General features: G+C 48.3%; 1 protein-coding gene across 10 annotated transcripts in view; it reads left to right on the top strand.

The window, feature by feature from the left end:
- Positions 1-6,786: 6,786 nt before the first annotated feature.
- LOC100734681 (transducin beta like 1 X-linked) overlaps positions 6,787-20,306 on the top strand; it is a 201,885-nt gene continuing 188,365 nt past the window's right edge. For 5 of the 10 annotated variants that reach the window (XM_063243114.1, XM_063243112.1, XM_063243115.1 and 2 more), the window contains exon 1: positions 8,353-8,488. The gene's annotated coding sequence lies outside the window, so the exon portion shown is untranslated. Of the gene's footprint in view, positions 6,972-7,264; positions 7,285-8,018; positions 8,038-8,352; positions 8,489-8,677; positions 8,824-20,306 lie in introns of those variants that run through there. The other 5 variants (XM_005000289.4, XM_013144435.3, XM_023561903.2 and 2 more) reach the window with 4 other exon arrangements.

Below are 20,306 nucleotides of genomic sequence, written 5' to 3'. Positions count from 1 at the left end.
CGATCTAATCCTCTAAAAAAGACATCTTGGTCTCTCAAGGGGATCTGGGCAAAGGAAGACACTTTTCTTTTGCAGTGCATTTTTCTCCTTCATTTCAGGAAGCATTCCTACCTGGCCACTGCCCAGAGGGCTCCCTGCAAAGTCACTGGAGGCAGAAATCATGAGGTAACCACTGAGGCAATGGAAGAGCTGTGTGCTTCTATGGCATTTTGTGGGTGTGGGTTTAATTTGAAGTAGATAGTTCTACAAATGTGACCCAGTCTCATTATGATTTTGAAGGTATACTAAATGTTCTTTCCCACCTGTTTTCATATCTATCTATCTACCTATCTATAAAGGATGTGTGCCTGACTGTATCAAATGGCTGTAATCTAGAGAAAATAATACCAAACCATAAAGACTTCCTTACACAAGTACTGGGGGAAACCCTACATTCTAAAGTGCACTTAGTTTTTCTGTGCAGTTCTCACACCTCTTGGATTTTGCCCTCTTTTCTTTCTTTCTTTCTTTCTTTCCTTTCTTCCATGGGCCTCATGCAGTTTGTACCCTTTAGCTGTACTCTCAGCCAATAAAATGTTCTAGAATAGGCACAATTAGTGGAACAAAAAACAGGTCATTGACTGCTCCTTCCTTTCTTCTTTATTTTCTTTCTTCCTTTCTTTTCTCCTTCCTTTCTTCCCCCCTTTATCAAAGCCAAGTTCCTGTAGATACAATTCACACACAAAATCACCTCTTAGAGTACAGTTCTACAAGTTTTGAGCAATGTTTGCAGCCCCGATTATCAGTACCATCATTAATGCATGCAACAGGGTAGGTAGTGTTACTTTAGGGATGCGATGCTTGCCTAGCACGCACAAGGCCCCGGGTTTTGCCCCAGCACAGAAAACGAAGAAGCTAACTATTGATCTGTGCAACCTCCTGGCTGGGTTCCAGTTGCCACAGGAAGGAGAGAGTAGAAAGAGAAGGAGGGAGAGAGGAAGAGAGAGAAGGAAGAAAGTAAAGAAGGAAGGAAAAGGGGCAGAAAGGAAGGAAGGAGGAAAAGAAGGAAGGAAACGATAGATGGGTCATCCCCCCACCCCGCAGGTCCCCTCATTTCCCCTTACCTGTTTCCCCGCCTGCCCGCACCTGGGACCAGTGACCTGTGCTTTCCCGATCCATATGTGGGTTGGAGGGTACAGTGCATCCTGGGGGCGTAGCTCAGCGGTAGAGCAGGTGCTGCACATGTGTGAGGTCCAGCTTAACCACCATCACCACCACCAGAACACAGAAATAGGATGTGATGCCACCCCTCCTTCATGTGGCGATCAAGACCCACCCAAGTGGCTGCACAGATCAGCAGTTTGCACCCTTTTCAGTTTTCATTGGAGCAGCACCTCCCACCGCCTTTATGAATGGACCTCGTATGTTTACTTCTTCACTCGTGCAAGGCCTCCTGGGCTTGACTGCAGGTTTGGCAGCTCTGAGCAGAATGCTCTGTGTAGGGATGCCACTCTGTGGATATACCAGTGGTGCATGCATCTGATCCTATCAGGTGGCTTGTGGGTATCTTAAGAGCAACAGCATAAAAGAAATCCTCTAACAAAAGCACTGGAGAAAAAAACGCAGTATTCTAGCTGTACTCCCTGGAAGGATTTTGTCAGTGTGGTGCTGGGCTTGACAGTGTGGGAGACAATTTTATTTTGGTACAGGGCCTATTTATAAAACTGGCCTCTCTCACAGGATTGGATTCCACAGAGAGTGGTAAATGCGCACTGCAGAGAGAAACAGAGGGGGAAACTATGGAACTTCTCCCAAGGCAACTTGGGGAAGCAGGCAGGGGGTGGCCTTGGAAAATTATCCTTTCGTGCTATTTCGTACCAGAAGCACGTGTGTTATAGAAAAACCAGAGGAACTCTTACCTGCCCTGTGCAGTCTGAGTAAGGCTAGCTGTTTACTGTGTGTTTGTTTCTGATGCTGGTGAGAGGAGGTCTTGAAATTAGGCACCTCTTCAGAAGCAGCATGATAGGTAATGGAAAGGGAATGGTTGTTTGGAATCTCAGGAGCCGCATTAGAGTCTGCTTTCCCTATGTTCAGACAGAGTCATTCTCTACGGCTACAGTACAAGGCTGAATGTTCCTCTATGGAGGTCCCACCTTCATCCCTTGGAACTGTGAAGGTGTCACTATGGCAAATGGAACTTGAGAGATGTGATTTAAGAGAAGAGGCTTTCCCTGGAGAGATTATACTGGATGATACAGTGTATCTGGTAGCTTCTGGTTCTAGTATGAATTCCCTGAGGCGGGCTACTTTACAGAGAAGAGATTCACATAGCACTTGTTTCTAGAGACTGAAAGTCCAAGAAGCATGGCACAGGCTTTGAGGGGCCCCTCTGGTTGCATTGTGTCATGGTGGGAGTGTGTGAATATGAGTGTGTGTGTGTGTATGTGTGTGTGTGTGTGTGTGTGTTCCTCTGGTCACTTCTTATAAAAACGCCAGGTTCAATGATGGGGCTGTACCATGAGATTTACCTAAACCTAATCACTCTCCAAAGGTTGCACCTCTAAACACCATAGCAGAATAAGGTTCCATCCTCTTAATTACAATTAATATATAACTGGGGGGGGGCTAACTCTTGGGAAGAGGGGGGCAAGCTACATTCAAACCCAAGCACATAGCTCATAACCTTAGTTACATGAGACTTTCAAATTAGAAGAGAAACAGCAGAGGAACAATACATGCTTGAGGAAGACTTGGCCTTCTGTGGCCACCGCTGAAGATGCAGGAAGGAGGCAGCCTGGGACTTTGGGAAAGGCCAGTCATCCCCCAGAACCTCTGGAAGGAATATAGTCCTGCAAAACCTGTATATTAGCCTAAGGGACCTGCCAGAGTTCTCTGGAGAAATAGAAACAACAGGAGATCTAGGGAGAGATCTAGGGAGAGAGAGAGAAATAGACACAGATGGTGAGTCATTCATGGTGGGGCGGTTGAAAGAGCTGATAGCAAGATTCCAGCCCAGGTATGCAGTACTCAGAGCAGGAATGCTGAGGGCAGGGGGGGGGTGCTGTTCCAGCCCCAGGAGTCAGGCACCGGGAAGGCGAGATCAGGCTCCCCCCACTTCTTTGTCTTGTGCGGTAGATGGAGGGAGGGATACCTGCCCGCACTGGGGAAGGCAGTGATTACCCAGATGACTAGGCACCCTGTGGCCCTGTCCATTAAAACATGAAAATAGCCAGGTCAGGTGGTGCAGGCATGTAATACTAGCACTCTGGGAGGCTGAGGCAGGAGAATCACAACTTTCAGCTCAGCCTGGGCAATTTAGCCACTTAGATCCTGTCTCAAAATTTTAAAAATGTAAAATGAGCTGTCAAAGTAGCTCAGTGTGAAAGCCCTAGGTTCAATTGTTAATATTGAAAAAAAAAAAAAAAACCATCAAACCCCGAAAGACCTCTTTGGACCTTTTGCCCACAGAACTGTCAGATAATAAATGTTATTTCAAGCCACTGAGTATGTTGTGGCAGCGGTAGGGAAGGAATCCCACCCTGAAGTCTCTGAGTTCGCCAGTCGCTTGCAGGGGGACTGTGCCACTGTGATAGCCATATGGCCACCTTGCTTCTTTGCAAGGCGAGTAGGAAAAGGATCATTTCTCCCCAATCCCTGCATATGTTACTATGGCTGTCAGTGACACAGTGTTGGCTGATGATTAGGGAACTGTAAAACTGTACTAGATTAAAGATATACATATATAAAGTTCTTTTGATCTAGTATTTTCCCTAGTGATTTAGTTACTCCTTTGCTGGCAGCATCAGTTCCTCTCAAGCCCATTTCATTTGGCCCCATGTTTTCAGGGACCCCAACCCTCTCTGCCCCAAGCACTGAGCATGTCCACAAAACTTTCCAGAGCCCTGCAGCATTACCAGCTAGGGTCTTCCCAATACTTGGTGTCTCTTTCTAACTATCGTTTCTCTCCTTTCTGTTAAACATATTTTAAAGTAGTCCTTCATTTAATTCATTCTGAAATCAAAACACATGCACACAAACTTTCCAAGGAAGAAGTTAACAAGTCATTTCATCTTCTAGAACAAGGTCAGCAAACTCTTGGATCAGTACAGAGAGGAAATACAGTTGCTTCTTGGTGTCCCCAGACATCGGCTCTGGGAGACCTGGACTGCCTTTGGCCCTGGACCACTGTTTTCTGATCTCCGTCCTAGAAAGAAAGCTCCCTAGGGCAGAGAAGGGTGCTTCTCTGTGAGCTAACCCTCCCCCATATCCTAGATCACAGGCTGTATGCGGTAGGGCAAGGCCAGGTCACAGAGGCAGGGCCAGGTCCTGTTTTTACCTAACATTATGATCTTTCATGCACCGTAAAGTTTTGGCATTCATTTTGCATTTTAGAATGTGGCATTATGTGGATTTGTGCTTGCCTGGCTTGCACAAGGCCATGGGTTTTATCCCCAGCACTATACATGCATACACAGAGGGCATTGTATTATTTATCTTGATGACTGCGTTATTGGTATCCCCTAAACTTGTAGGTAGTGGTTACCACTGCCTTTTAGAATAATTTCAGACTTTGCTTTGACTTTTCTGCTTGCACCTATAGCTCTCTTTGTATTATCTTATCTTTCTTTTGGTTGATATAATAGTTATATCACATAATACCTAGAGAAAGCCCATGCTTCTCTCTAAAGAGGGTGGCACCCATGTAAACTCTGTCAGTTGGTAAAACTGAGCAGTCAGGTGGTAAGCATTAAGATGTTAATTTAACAAATGGATCCTGGAAGTTTGGGCCCCTTCTTGGAGGACCAGGGCTTTCTTAACCAGTCAGAAGTAAATGGTCCCCATGTCTAGAAATATTTGAAAATCAGATGGACCTGCAGGAAATTAAATATTAAGTCCAACAAAAATAGGGCATTAAATTGCATGAGAAGTTTAACCTCTATTTCCACTATCCTTTTTTTTTAAAATTGATATGCTGTATTTGAAGAATTTTAAAAATCTTTTTGACAGGATCTCACTATGTTGTCTGGCCTGGCTTTGCATTCCCAGGCTCAAGTGAGAGCTTGCTTTAGGTTTTCTCTGAATAGTAGTTCAAACTACAGGTGTGCAACACAAAACATGGCTACTTTAAAAAACAGTTTTAGATTTACACAGCAACTGAGTGTATCTTACAGACTTCCCCCACCCCCAGCTTCTGGTATTATTAACATATTAAGTTAGTATGGTACAGCATTACAACTAGGTATTAGTAACTAAGGTCAATTGCTTACATTAGGACTCAATCTTTGTGTTGTATATATTATTATTATTATTTTGCAGTATTTAGGATTGAAGTCAGGGCTTTCCTAGTAAGTGATATCTCCAGCCTGTTTTTTTGTGTTGGTTTGGTATCTTTTTTTTTTTTTTCTTTTTTCTGAGACATGCTGGCTTTGAACTTGTGACCCTCCTGCCTTAGCCTCTCAGAGAGCTTGGATTGCAAGTCTGTGGCATCATGCAAGTCTGTGGCATCATGCTGGGCTTCTTTTGTGTTTTTGAGAAGGATCTTGCTATGTTGCCCAGGCTAGTATTGAACTGGTGAGTTTAGGTAACCCTCCTGCCTCAGCCTCCATAGGGCTGGAGTTATAGGTGTGTGGCACCACACCCAACCATTCTGTAAAACCCACCACTACAGTACACATACAGAGGAATTTCATCACCCTAACACTCTCCTGTGCTCAAGCAGTTCATTTCTCTCTCTTCACTGATTTTTTTCATTGTTGCTACAATTTTGTTTTTCCCAAATGCATCACTATGCAAGGGTCCTACTGCCTTTTTTTTTTTTTTTTTTTTGTCTTTTTCCTACTGCCTTTGAATTCGATTTTGAGCACTGTTTTGGGGACTGCTAAGGGTGCTTGTCACAAGCAGATCCTTCCTTCCTCCAGCTTGGAACATTACCTACACACTTGCACACGCACATGCATGAACAAGCCACCCCCCCCCACACACACACAGGAACACAAGCAGGCACACCTGGTGCAGTGAGTATTGTGAAAACCGTTGCTCTCTTTTTCTCTATCTGTCCTCCACCAGGCAGAACACGCTGCTCCTTCCTCCTCTAATATCCTGGCTTTCTCCCTTCTACAGGACTGCACCTCTGAGAAACTGCTAAAACACATGAAATACAATAGTGTAATTTACCATCCACATACCGGTAACTCAGCCAACATTTCAAGAACAGGATTTTTGGTGATTTTATGATACACGGGGGGAGGGGGGAGGGTTCCTCCCCTTGGGGGTGTCCTCTGGTTTTTGATAAAAGTCTTAACTTTCAATAGACCAGACCACCTTTGGGATTTGGGGACCAGCACCAAAGAGGCAAGATGGATTCCAAGCTTTCCTTGCAGGCAGTGCTTGGAAACGGGGTCACTCTCGCCCTGCTTCCAGAGCGAGCCCTTCCATCGCTCTCCCCAGCTAGCCTTTGGTATCTGACGTCTGCTAAATCACCAAGAAGCACAGACAAGCTTCCGAACGAAGTTCAGGTTGGAATTTCCAAGTGGCTGATGATAGCAGGGCGGCTGGTTTTGTGGTGCGCGACTACTCGGGAGTGTGCGGTAGCCGAGGGCCAAGTCCCGGTAAAGCGAGAGCCATAATGATGTCAACTTGTTATTTACTTTCCAAATCTGAATGACTGAGCAAGGCGAAATGAGAATCAATCAACCACAATGTGACCCTACAGGCGGAAAAAACGCCGCGCTCCCACCAGCAGGCGCTGGGGGAGGGGAAGCACGTGTAATCAGGGCCAGGTTGCATCATGAGCCTGTTCGGGTTTTCTATTGCACTCTTCGTTTGTTGCATGTAATACCTCAGCTTCAGCCTGCACAAGCCCAGGGAGCCCGGGAGCACCAGAGGGCAGGCTCAAGGGACGGCCCCACCAAGTCCTTCTGGGGGGTCTCGAATGGCAACTGATACTTAATAAGACACAATGTGTTCTGCTGATTCACAATTATGGAGACTGTGTAAGTGTGTATTTTTTCTTGATGTGCTCTAATAATGGTGTAGCAACAGTCGTTTGACATCAATGACGTTTTACAGCAATATTTTGCAGGGTAATTTTTTTTTTGTCCGCCTTTTTGATGGGGAGGATCGGGCCCCTTAAAAACTAACCACGGTTCTCTCCCCTCCTCCCGCCAACCAGCAGAACAACAAACGGTCTAGTGTGCGAGGCAAGAGCAAGTGAGGTTAGAGTTTAAATTGCCGAGTGTACCGGGCTCCTAGCATAGCGCTCGTTAGATACCAAAGGGTAAACTCATGGAAAAAATACCCAACGAGGTAGACACCAAAGGTGCTGGGGAGGGGAAGAGGGTGTGTGTTGAGCTGAATGAAGGCGGGGAGGGGGGCAGCCGTCCCCCACGGGAGGGAAGGCCGGAGCGCTGGGACTCCGGAGCCCCAGGGCTGGGCCCTGCAAGCCTGTGCAGCGTTGAAACACTTTGCCAAGCTCCGCGGTCGGAGGCCTGAGAGAGGGGCTGAGGGTGTGGAGGTCCCCCAGCCTGGGACCCCCAACTTGCTCGTCCTGAGCTCTTACCTCCGAGCTTGGGGTCCACCCGTGTGTTTCTTAGCCGCCCCGCCCCCTGTGTTTCTGCCTGTCGCAACTGTCAAGGCTCAGGGTGAGCCCCCACTTTGGGGGATGGGTTAAGGACCCTTGGGGCGTCTCTAAACCGCCACTTTTGTGGAAGATGCACGCTCAGTGCCTTGGGCGGCTGCCTATTTAAAGTGGAGGAGGGTAATACTTTGGAAGCGCTTTACCCTTCCCCCCACTTTACTTTGGAAACCGTCGAGGTGGCCTAGGTCCCCTTCCCCTCCAGAAAAGAGTGCACCGGCGGAGTTTGGCGCTGGGTGTGTGTGTATGTAGGGGGCAGGCCCGGGTTCCCCACCCCAGTGCGGGCCAGGGATCCGAGCGCTGAGGGGGAGGGAGGCCCAGCCTAAGCTTGGGGTGGAGAATTCTACACACACACACACACACACACACACACACACAGAGCCCTCCCGCCCCGACCGGGTCTGCACACGGGTCGTGTCCAGAAGGTCCTGGACTGCATCGGGGAGGGGCTGCTGGGCAGGGACGCGGCCCCCCACCAGGGCGCAGGGAACCGGGACTCGGGTGCTGGGAGGGGAGTCCCCGGGTCGGGGTCTGCGCGTCGGCTGCCGCTTCCCGGAGGTCACCACTGCCCGCACGGCCGCCCCGCCCCCCGCACCCCCCCCCCCCGCGCTCCGGAGCTCGGCCCCGCCAGCGCCCCCACCCCGCCTCGCCGCCACCGCCGCTGCCGCCGCCGCCGCCGCCGCGCGCCCCGGCCGCCATTCGGCTAGGAAACTTTGCATCGCCCGCGCCCTCTCGGGACTCGGCGGCGGCGGCTCCGGGGCGCCGAGCCTTCGGCGGCCGTGCTCGGCCCGGTCTCGGTGGCGGCGGCGGCGGTGGCGGTGGCAGCGCGGAGCGAGCGCGGCCCCAAGTTGCGCGGCCGGCGGCGGCGGCGGCGGGGTGAGTGCGGGCGCGGCGGGTGGCGGGACGCAAACTTCTCGCGCGCTCAGAGGGTCGACAGCGGCCAGCACTCCTGGCTGCTCCCCGAGGATCCCCCGGGCGCCGGGGCGGGGGTGAGCGCGCTCCCCCGAGCCCAACAGCACCCCGGGCGGCCGCTCCCCAAAGTGTCGCCGCGTCGGGGTGCGAGGAGGCCGGAGGAAGCGCCTTTGTTTGGGGACCGGCCGGGGGGCGCCCGGCAAGTTTGAGGAGGCGCTGGGTTCCTTCCTAGGAGCCCCTTTGTCTGCTGTTCCTGAGGCCGTCTGGGCAGCCTGTGCGGACCGGAGCCCGAGCAGAAGGTGGCGGGATCCCCATGGGGGAGGGGAGCCCATTCATCCCCGTAGGGTGCAGGACCCGCGTCTGCCGGGTTTCCCAGGTTCAGGCAAGCGCCGAAACTGTCAAGCAAGTCGGGACCCCTTCCCTGCCCCCACCCCTGCCGGGGCTCGGGATCTCACTCAGCAGAGGACGCCCGGGAGGGGGAGGCGCCCCTGGTCTGGTGGGGTGGGGTTGCGGCCTGGGGAGTTAGGGCGCTGACCTGTTGCTCTGGGCTGGGGGTGGGGCACCCCCAGACCCCCGGTCCCCTCCCTGTTTCGCGTGGTGCTGGTGGGGTTCCCTGACCCTGGATACGTTGAGTGCGTGCGCCTTGGAAGGAAATTGGGGGTCCTGGGGCGGGATGGGGGGGACTGACAACTTTGGGTCGCCGCAGGCTCTCCAGCGCCCGGCTTGGGCCCGGATTCACGTGCGTCGCGGGTGTGTGGTCAGGCCTGGGGCCCACGCTGGCTCCTGCAGCGGCCTGGAGCCAACTGCGGTGAAAATTCCGCGAAGTTACGGTCGCCCGCGTGGCTCCTAGAGTTGCAAGTGCTGCCGGGCAAATCCTAAGAAAACCCACCTCGCCCCACCCCCACTTGGGCTGGGACCTGACTTGCGCGGGTTTCTTGGCGATGCGCGGTCCCGGGACTACCGGAATGAAACTTTCGCTTAACCTGGAGGCCGGGGGAGGCGGAGGCCCCGCTCTGCTAAGGCTCAGGCGTGGGGTCTAGAGTCTCAAAGAGTCCTTGATGATTTTAGGAAAGTTTAGGAGGCATTGCTGGAAGAGGCACTATTAGGAAAAAAGTTAAAGAGAAGTTGAATATGGTACAGTTAAGCGGCTAAGACGAAGGCTTTTATTTTAAAGGGGTTTTGTGGCTCGGATGTGCTGCAAGGTTTGGTGGGAAGCCACCCAGCATGGTAATTAAGGAGAGCATCCAAGTGTAAGTGAGTCACTTGGGCCACTTGTTAAAATGTCATCCTAAGGCGACTCTAGGCTTTAATCAGAGGTGCACACCTGTGGGACCCTGAAGGGAAAGTTGGGATGTCCTACTGCCCGCTGGCCCATCCCCCACGCCGGGCGTGTGGCTGCCTTACTGGGCAGAGAAGTTTGTTTTGCCTGTACCATCAAACAGTGGAGGGTTTGGTGGAGGGATCCCTCTACTGTGGACCTGCTCAGAAGTGAATCTTTCCAAATCTGGAGATTTCCCATTGGTGACAACCAGTGTCACTCATTCTACACTACAGCGTCTCAGTAAGAAGGTACTTTCCCTCTTTATAGCGGGTTGGCACATATTCACTGGACAGTGCTGGGCACCAAGTCCTGGGGGAGGTGCCAGGGGAGTGGGGTTCCCAAGGCAAAGTGAGCTGCCTTGAAAGAGGGGACTCGGGGCCATACATGGCTGTAGACCACAGATGGCTGGCTCACCAACATGAGGGTGTGCCCCCAAATCTTAGGTGCTGGGTCTTCCTGCGGTTGTGTTGGGCTGGGGTTGGTCCAGGAATTGTGATGGTTCCTCCTCCAGATTTCACGCACTGGGCGGTGTGTGCTCCAAGCCTTTGGCTTGGCACTACCCCCGAGAGTTTACTTTGACCCCTGTATCCAGACACTGTTCTGTGTGCTGCGAGGGCCTGGAGTCATGGAACATTCCGAATCCCGCTTGTGGCTTTCGGAGTCTCCGTAGTTGCACATGGATGGTGGCCTTGTGAATGGTGAGGAGGGTTTCTCCTGGAGCTGTGGCCCCCATAGGCATGACCAGAGGTTGTCTTCGAAGTGACTGGTAAATGTTGATGCTTGGTGAATCAGACGTGACCCACCCTGACAACCTCCAGCTGTTTGACCTTGAACTTATGAGTTTTTTCTGAACCTCATCTGGTGTAAAAATAAAAAAGAGAACTTGTCTAATGGTGCTTATTAGGTTGTGCAAGAACCGAGAAGAAAGCATCAGAAGTGTTTGAGGAGGTAAAGCTTGTTCCTCCAGCAGATTGTCATAGTTGTTCTTGTGCAGCCAACAGAGTAATTGTCTCTGAATGCTGTGCTTCCAGCAGTTAGAGAGGCTTAGTTAGTGCCCTGGGCTGGGGCCTGGGACTCCTTGCATCCTGCAGCCAGCACCCTAAGGTTTCTGGTGCCCAAGGTGATGATGTTAAGTCATGCCAAGTGCCAGTGGGTAGTGGATGGAAGACTGCCATAGTCCCAAAGCGCAGCTCTTAACCTAGGTGTTACTTGGCCTTCCCATCTGTCTCACATGGGCTTTCCCAGTTAGAGGAGAAAGATCGGTGAATTTCACACACACACGCGCACACACACACACACACACACACACACACACACACACACGGGACTTCTGTCAAGCTTGTTGATAGACATCTGTGCATGATAAAGGTGCGTCTCGGTGCTATCACAGCCTGTCGCCCACACTAGGTAGCAAAGTGCTTTTATAGCTTTGCCTTTTGGATGTGGTGGACACTAAGCCACCCATATATATTTAGGCTTTTTAAAAGTTTATTTTTTGGTATTGGGAATTGCAGCTCATGACCTCATACTTGCCAGGTGTACACTGTGCTGCTGGGCTATATCCCCGGCCCTGTGTATTTAGTTGAATGAGCTGAAAAGTCAGGGTTCTGTTGTATCAGCTGCAGGAAGTGTATTTGTGTTCTCCATAGCATGGGGCTAGCGGACGCCCTACCTGACAGTGCAGAGTGTGGCGGTAGTTCTGTTTGCTGACCATAACCCTGTAATTCCTGCCAGGAAACCTTAGAAAAGAAAACGGATACATAGGTGTTTGGTTTTTTTCTTTCTCTTGAGCGTTTTACTTTTTTGTGCTGTTGAGAACTGAACCCAGCTTGGGTACACCGAGCTTCTTTTGAAGAGTGTCTAGCTCAGTCGCTAAGTTGCATGGCAGCGCTTCAGTTTGTGATCCTTCTGCCTCGGCCTCCCAGAGTGCTTTGATTCTCAGTGTGTGTCACCACCTGGCTTGTGAGTGTATTTTTTTGTGGAAGGGGAAGACAGGCTGTTGGAGTTCGTGATAAAGGTACAGTTCCTTTTTTTTTTTTTTTTTTTTTTTTTAAAGACCCATTTCTTAATCTGAAACTAACAGCTATGATTTTAGGTTAAGGTAGTCTGGATCACTTTCCACTTCGGTAAACAAACAAACAAAAGAACACAACAGAACCCCAAGCCTGTGGCCCCCTCTGAGGGTTTAATTTTGGGAGAGACATGTTGCTGTCTGTGCCTCAGTTTCCCCATCTGACTGGCCTTGCCAGTGCCCAGGCTGCCTGCTATGTGGTCTTGGGGTCTGTGTCTCAGCGTGGCACAGGTGGCAGGCTCTGTCAAGCTGCAGGTGCTGTGCTGGAGGTCAGAATCTCCCATATTAAAAGAACACTAAAGGAACCCTTCCAAGGAAGTAGTCAAAATAAATTTGGAAACTACAAACAGAGCTCTTAGCTGTTTCCTCCACACTTGGTCCCTGAGCCAGACAGGGGGTTGTTTTGATTACTTACGCCTTGTGGCTTTTGCATAGCTCTGTATATATATTTTTTCTAGCCATGGATTAAATGAAACTTTCTTTGTGAAGGAGGATGGGGACAAACCCCACCTGATGTCTGTCAGTGGCGATGTCCCAGCCCACTCCTGGTTTGTCTGGCTGGGACTCTGGGGTAAACACTTACAAACCTGGATGCCCAAGGCTGCATCAGGAGGTGTGGAAAAGGATCCTCTAGGCTGGGAAAAGCTGTCCACAGCGAGTGGTTCCTGTGTGTGGAATTTACAGCCCCTGACCTCCAGGCCCACGCTCCATCAGCGAGCAAGCCCTTCTCACTCTGGTTTCACACCTTAAATAAAAAGTAGTGCGTTGCGCATAGTAAGTTGTTAATCTTTCACCGCTGATTATATTTGAAAAGTGTTCCAATCATGAAGCAAGACCCGAGTCATTCTACAAACTCTTCCTTTCTTTTTGTTACATTGGAAAGATAAATTTTCTTTTTCCATAACTATTTTTGGTATGAAGGAAGTACTCGGCCTCCTGCCCTAGATCCTTTGGGATCCCCCCCACTCTGCTCCCACCCATAGGATTGGGGAAAATGAAACTCACAGAAACCAAAATGAAACTGGAGGTGGGAAAGGAATAAAAAGTTTCAAAAATGTCCCAGAGAGCCTCCTGTGAAAACAAGTTGAAAACAAGAAGGCCTGGCTTTCTATACATTGTTGTGATGTCAGGTATTTAGGAAGCATTTCCTGCCAGCTTGAAGATTAGAGAAGTAAACTGGAAGTCATTAAGAAACAGAATTGATGTCATTGAATGGAGTGGCTTCTTCCTATAATGCCGGCACTCTAGGAGGCTGAGGCAGGAGGATCGCAAGTTTGAGTCCAACCAGGACAATTTAGTGACTTAGTGAGAACCTATCTCAAAATAAAGTACAGTATGTCTCTGACTTACTAACGAGTTCTGTTCTGGGAGAATGTTCATAAATCAGATTTGCTTGTAACTTGACAAAGTGAGTCTTCAATACTTTTAGAAGCTTTTTTTTTTTTTTTTTTTTTTTTTTTTGGTCTTTTTCTTTTTTATCGGTACCAGGGATCGAACTCAGGACTGCCTGCTTGCAAGGCAGGCGCTTATGCCACTGAGCTAAATCCCCAGCCCTGAGTCTTCAATACTTTTGACACACATACACAGTGTAACGCACACAGTAAGCCCAACAGCAGCACAGCTGTGACAGTGTCTGGCAGACGTGTGAGCTGCTTCTGTGATTTGCTTGCACCTGTAACGATTCATAATTCAAGGTTAGCTTGTATCTGTCGAAATTCACAACTCCAAGAGAAAGGGATATCTTTAAAAGTTAAGAGAATAGACAGGTCACCATGGAGCCCAGAGTGCCATAGCTGGGGCAGCTTCACCCCTGAACATTCAGGGGCTGCTTGCCCATGTCTGGAGCCCTTACAGCTCGTCATTGCCAGGGAGGGCAGAAGAATATTCCTGGCATCTGGGGACAGGGTTCAGTGTGTCCCTCAGTGTCCTGTACCTGAAGCGTGATCCCCAATGTGAAGGTGGTGGGGGTGGGGCCCAGAACTGGGTAGTTAGTGCCCTGTGACCTCAGAAGGGGCGGGGGCAGGTCTCCTGCAATGGAGTGGTTCCAACAAGGTTTTATTGATGTCACAACAGATAGATGAGCCTGACTTGGACTTATCAGTGTGGTCCTCCTAGGGCCCATAAGACAAGGCCAGCGATTGTCTGAAGCTTTTGCTGCCAGTAGGCCCTTGCCAGTAGGAAGTGGGTGCTGTGGCCCTTCCCACAACTGGTGGGTTGCTGAGTGAGCAAAAGTTGCGGAGGCTGATGGACAGCCACCTTGTGAGTAAGAGCAGAAAAGGAGGCCCTGAGTGTGGTCCTGCTGTGGCCTCTTCAGCCTGCTTTGGGATTGGGCCATCCTCTATATGCAGCTCCTGAGAGAACCATAAAGAATGAAAAATAACACTTCTCAAGATCCTTTTTCTTTTCCTTCTCTCTTTTTTATTTTTGAGGGTACTTCAGATTGAATCTTAAACCTTCACATTGAATTACATCCTCAGTTCCCCCCATTTACATTTAATTATTATTTTATTTATTTATCTTTAATTTTGAGACAGGGTTTTGCTCAGTCATTAATTTGCCTTGGCTGGGCTTCAACTTGTGATTCTCCTGCCTCCCATCTTACTCCTAGGATTGCCGGTGTGCACCACCACACCCATCTCAATTCCTGTCATGCTAGGAGATAGAATTACTGCAGTCTTCAGAGTCCAACATTTTTATGTTTTCCTCTATTCTGAAGTTGGAAATTGTGTTTGTTCATTATGGCGGTCTCTGGCCATTTTTAAAAATTTTCTCCTTTTAAATTTCAGGGCCAGTTCTATATGTTTAAGAATATATTTAATTGGGTTGGAGGTGTAGCTCCATGGTAGAACACGTGCTTAGCATGCATGAGGCCCTGTGTTCTGTCCCCAACACTGCAAATAAACCATTACATAGACATCACAGATTAATGCATGTGTGTTTGTTTTTATATAATTACAGTATTTGCTTTAATTTTTAAAAAAGTATTATATGTTAAAATTGGCAGTTTTTCCCTTCCAGCATAGTTTTCTGAGTGCTAAGCCTGCCTAGGTGTTTGGGCCCACCTTGTTGTCAGGCTAGAGAATAATTCCCTCACTGTGAAGCATCCTGCACGATGTCCTGCACTGTGCTCCTGCTTTTGCGGGCTATGCATGCACTGCGCCCCTTGCAGGCTTAGGTGACACATTGCATTCATGTTGACCCTGGTGCACTGCCCAGAGGCGGGGTTCCCCACAACTCCACTGCCTCCCTTGCCTCTTACTTCCTTGCCCCTTGCTTGCTTCCATGCTCACTTCTCCTGCAGAGTTAGTTGAGATGGGACATTGTTGTGTGCACTTCCAAAGAATGCTGCCCTGTCCCCCCTTCCGTGCCCCGGGCAGCACCACCTCAAGATGACCCACACTGGCTGGACAATGCGTGGGCCCCCAGTCTGTGATGTTAAGTGACACCAATCAGATGCACGAGCTTACAATACTGCGTGGTTTCTCTTCCATGAAAAACCCAAAATACAAATGGAGAGCAAAGTAAAAGGGAATCGGAGGTAAGGAGCTTGTGCAGATGGGAAGGGCATCAAAAGATGGATGAGGAGTGAAAACAAGGGGAAGTGGGTGTAAAAGAAAAAATTAAGACGTGTGATGCACAGGTTCCAGTCTCTCCAGTGAACATGATGTGCTGCCAACATCTACTGATCAAACGTAAAAACTACAAGGAAAAAAGGCGGCAGATATGGTGTAGGGAAAGATGAAAGCAGGAGAAAGGACGAGAGGAGCCCTTAAATTTTCCTGTAGGTAAATCATATGACTCAGAACAGGCTTGCAGCGACATGGAGTCGTTTTTGTGTGTGTGTGTTAGTGTGTGGGGGAAAGAAAATGAACTCCTATGCCTGCAGTGCCAGCATACACGTTACCCTTGGCTACTCTCCTGAGATGGCCTGTTCGATAGATGCATCCTGGTCCTGGCATGGCAGTGACTTTATGTCTGGCAAAGTCCTGTAACCTGTGCTGAGCAGCCCGTGGAGCTGTTTGCATTCTCGAGCTGTCTTCAGTGAGAAGACTTTAATTTGGATGTGGGGGTTGATGTCAACTGTACTTGCACATGCTTGGACTGTTGCTTTCCTCATGATTCAAAGCAATATTTTGGTAAACATTGATAACTCCTGTACTGTAGTTTACAGTAAAAATAGATTAAGGCATGTCAGGCTGTTGAGTGCCTCAGAATATTTCTTGCGAGTGTAGCGTTACTAGGTTCAGGAGCCTGGAAAATCAGCACAAACAGTGCTTACGGCAAAATTCACAGTGTTTATTCTTGATCAGGGTGTCTGCCTAGGATTCTTGTCATTTTTTCCAAGCTTGGTAGAGGTAGTTGGAATGCTTCAAAGAAAACACACAAGTCTGCCTGCTCCCCTTGAGCCTAGAGCCTACAATATGACTCCAGTTCGCCACCAACCCCCATCTGGAAGGGAAGAGGGGACCTGCAGCCCTTCAGAAGGAGGTTGGAGACTTCTCCAGGTCGGAGAATCAGATCCCTGACACTACCTGTGTTGGAGCGAGACTGGAAGTGGACTCGGCCCCTTTCAGATCGGCAGGTTCATTACTATAGCCCACTTTCTTGTTTTTGCAGGATCTAGGGACTTTGTGCAGTATCACCGTTCGGTTCTGCAAGTGTCTGTGCTTGTTTGAATTCCCAGACAGGTGGAAATCTGTGCAAAAGCCAGCTGCCTGTATGTGGCATCCTTCATCCTCCTAAATCAGTAATAGCAGATACTTCCAAAGCGGTGAAACCATTGCAGATCACTTTAAGAACTGGATCAGAACCCAGTTGTCCTGGGCCACCAATTTCCAGTGCTGTGTGGGTGATTCTAAGTCGTAGCTGGTCCACTAGGTGCCTTCTGCCAACTGTGTTCTTTGGACATCCATTTGAAGACAAGAAGTCAAGGTGAGGGGGCTGTCTGCCTCCAAGGTCATGTGATGTGAAAATCTGTACCCTACTGGGTAACCCTGATTGCCAGGGGCCATAAAAATCCAAGTGGCTTTGTAGTTACAGACCATAGAGAGATGTGCAAAACAGCAAAAGAGGGAACTGGTGTCCCCATCATGTGGTTTATTTGGGGAGTAGATGTGGATTAAACCGCAGGCATTGCTGTGAATTCTTTTTCCAGCAATCTTAGGCTGTTTGACAGCATTGGGATGGGGGGATGAGGCTTGAACTTGGGACCCAGAGCACACCAAGCAAGCGCTGTACCACTGAGCTCAGGCCCCAAGCTTCTTATTAGACCATTTTTGTGCCAAGCAATGTTGATACCAATTGCATGTTGATTAAAAATTCAAAAATCCAAAGTTAGAAACTTGCAAATGGCAGCTGCTAGTTTTTGACCGCCTGGGAGACTGGTTTAGTTTAGCTCCTAATTTGATTATGAGAAAACGACCTTACGAGTTGTGTTTTATAAGCTGCACTGCTGACCCTGTGACAATTTCTACCATTTCCACTGATCTGTATCGTAGTACTTAAAAAATAAAACGTCTCGCCACGAGAAGCAACCTTTGAACTCCGCAGTTGGTGAAAATAAAGTTAATAATCTCATATGTCCAGTGGGGATGATAATTATTGCCTAGCTCAGAGAGAGAACAAGGGGAAAAGTCTGTGGAGTCAGGATTGCCTGGTACATTTCATGGAGCCCAGTGATAAGTTGCACGGTGCTGGTAGTACCTGTGCTCTTCAGATTTGGGGGAATGAGAGGGCATGGAAATGACTTGTGTCACATCCTTATTCACAGCCCGGTCTCCCCAGTGAGTTTGTGCCCTCAGACAGGTGCTTGGTGAGATTTATTGATTTGCAGGGAGAAGCTATGAAAATGTCCTTAAAAAACTTAATACCTACAGAATGTGTACTTTTTTAGTCGGTGTAAAATGCACATCTTGTTAACTGAGTATTGTATAGCGTTAATAAGTTACATGAATGAGGGGAGCATGCACCCCACACATTCTCTGGTGGCATTGTGCAGTGAGAAAGCGTTAGAGAGGGCTAGGGAGGGTCCTAGAGGTTGAGGAAAGGACCATAATTAAAGTTCCTGAACAAAGGTGTGATACACTTAGTTGCAACTTGCAATTCCCCCTGGCTTTAGCTACCAAAGTGAGAGAGAGAGAGAGAGAGAGAGAGAGTTTTGCAAAGTCAAGTGACTTTGAGATCTAGCAGTTTAACAACTGGTTAGGCCACTCTGAAGGAACAGGTATGAGTGATTTTACTTAGAGAAGAAAACAGCATGAATCCTGTGCATTTTGCATCTTGTTTTTAAAGCTGAAAAAATATTTGCTCCAGAACTGGATGGCAATAGGTGGGTTGCCTGTGTGTGAGGACAATCAAGGGAGCGAGGTTTTTTTTTTTTTTTTAGCATTTCATGACTCTGCAGTGTTTTCATAATCACTTCATTCTGTTTATAAATCCTTTGCTTCCACTGACGGATGCCCCTGGGGTTCTGCAGACTCAGGCATTTTGTTGAGGAAGTGGTTCAAACTTTAAAAGACAGCAGCAACAGGAGATAGTGTCAGAATGGGTGGTGATAAAAGTCCATGGGTGCCTTAAATCTGGCTGTTTAGTTATTGTTTCGTGGATTTCCCCCAGAGACATATTTCAGCCATCATAGTTATCATTGGAGTGGTTTTTTGTTGTTGTTTGCATTTCACATTAGCTTTTTTTAAATGACAAAAGTGTCATTTTATGTAGTATGCTACCTAACTAGTATTACAGAGGCCATCAACAGAAACCTGATCCTCACAAGGCAGGCTATCCTGTGGGCTGCCCAGCTACAGGATTCTTGCTGGAGCTCTCGTTTGCTGAGAATGGTCAAAGGTTTGGTTTTCACAGGACTGTAAATGTCAGTCTCAAATCGTTCTGGGATTTTTCCAAACCCAAGTTTGTATATTTGCTTAACATGAGAGGATTGGCATATTAGCTCTGTGTGTGTGTGTGTGTGTGTGCGCGCGCATGTGTGCTGTTTGTGTCTTTTCTCCCCTCTGTGAATATTGACTTTGCAGCCTAACTTTCTATCTAAATGAGGCTCAGATTTGTGCCATGCAAAGTCTGCCCAAGTGATCCCTGCAGCTTTCTAAACACCTTCAGGATCACTGCAGGCATTCCTGTGTCCTTTGGTAAACTGATATTTACCTTTGCTTTCAAACATTGCTTCTCCCCCTCTGTTACTATTCAGAGGGCATCTGGGCAAAGAGAGAGAGGAAACAGGAAGTGGGTTTTTTTTACTACCTGGATTTGCGCCTGTCTCAGCTGGCCAGAGGTCAACACTTTTAAACTGCTATAACATTCAGCTGTAATGAAGTGTAAAGGGGTTGAATCAAGAATATTTGGTGATGCATCTTGTCTGCCCAGCCCCCTGGAAGAGGAAAGACAAATCCTATGCAATATGTTTCACCTGGAGCCCCAGGTAGATCTTGATTTATATTGGAAGCAGGTCAACAGGATAGCACCCAAGGGCTCTCGACTCTGGGCCTCTGTTGGCTTTGTGCTTGAGGGACAGCACTAATAATTATACATTTGATGGCTGGCCAGAAGACGGGCTACAATGTGTCACGTGTAGCTCTCAGAAAGGGCCCTCTTCAGAAGCCTGCCGCAGGAGTCGGTTTAATTTCTTAAGTGCACAGGTCTCAGGTTCAAACTGTGTTGTTTCTGGGCATTCGAGACAGAGCCCTTTCATTTGTATGAAGCAAGAATAGAAGGGAAGTGCAAGGCCAGGTGGGAAAAGTGACTGGGATGCGAACTCCGGAAACAATAACCTTAAAGAGAGAATTAGAAACATACGGGTGTGTAACAGTGTTGAAGTCCTGTTTTCGTAATTTACCACCAGGAGGGCACTTACTTCTCCTTAGAAGACGGGGTTATTAAAAATTAGTTGTCTTTATTTTTCCAAAGAAATAAAAATCAAATCAATTTTATTTCACATAATTGTTATGTGAAGCTTTCTAATTGGAAATCTGAAGTTAGCAAAATTATGTAACCCTGCTTAATTACGTTAGTGTACTCAGACTAAATATAGAGGAAGATAAGCTCATGGAAACATTTCATTTTTATCTCAGTCAGTACAGCACGTATCTTGCCAGTAGTTAGCTAGCCCTGCCCCTGCACATGCCTTTTCTTCCCTCCCTTCTTTCTTCTGTCTCTGTCTTCTCCTTGGCTCTTTCCTGTCTCCTCTTTTGTGTTGGGAATGAAACCCAGGACTGACCCATGCTGGACCCCGGGGGCTCACCTCTGAAATACATCCACCCCCTAGCTCCTCCACTTCCAGTTACCTTCTCGAACACTCTGGATGCTTATTTAGGAAATTTAGTTGAAACAAGAGACTGTGCTTTAATTATTTCCTTCTCCGTTGTCTTTTAAGTATAAAA

The sequence above is a fragment of the Cavia porcellus genome, unplaced genomic scaffold (genome assembly GCF_034190915.1).
Source record: "Cavia porcellus strain 051 isolate PalLab524CR breed Dunkin Hartley unplaced genomic scaffold, mCavPor4.1 scaffold_33, whole genome shotgun sequence".
Lineage (NCBI taxonomy): Eukaryota > Metazoa > Chordata > Mammalia > Rodentia > Caviidae > Cavia > Cavia porcellus.
Note: the sequence above shows the minus strand (reverse complement) of the source record. Positions and strands in the feature narration are given on the sequence as shown.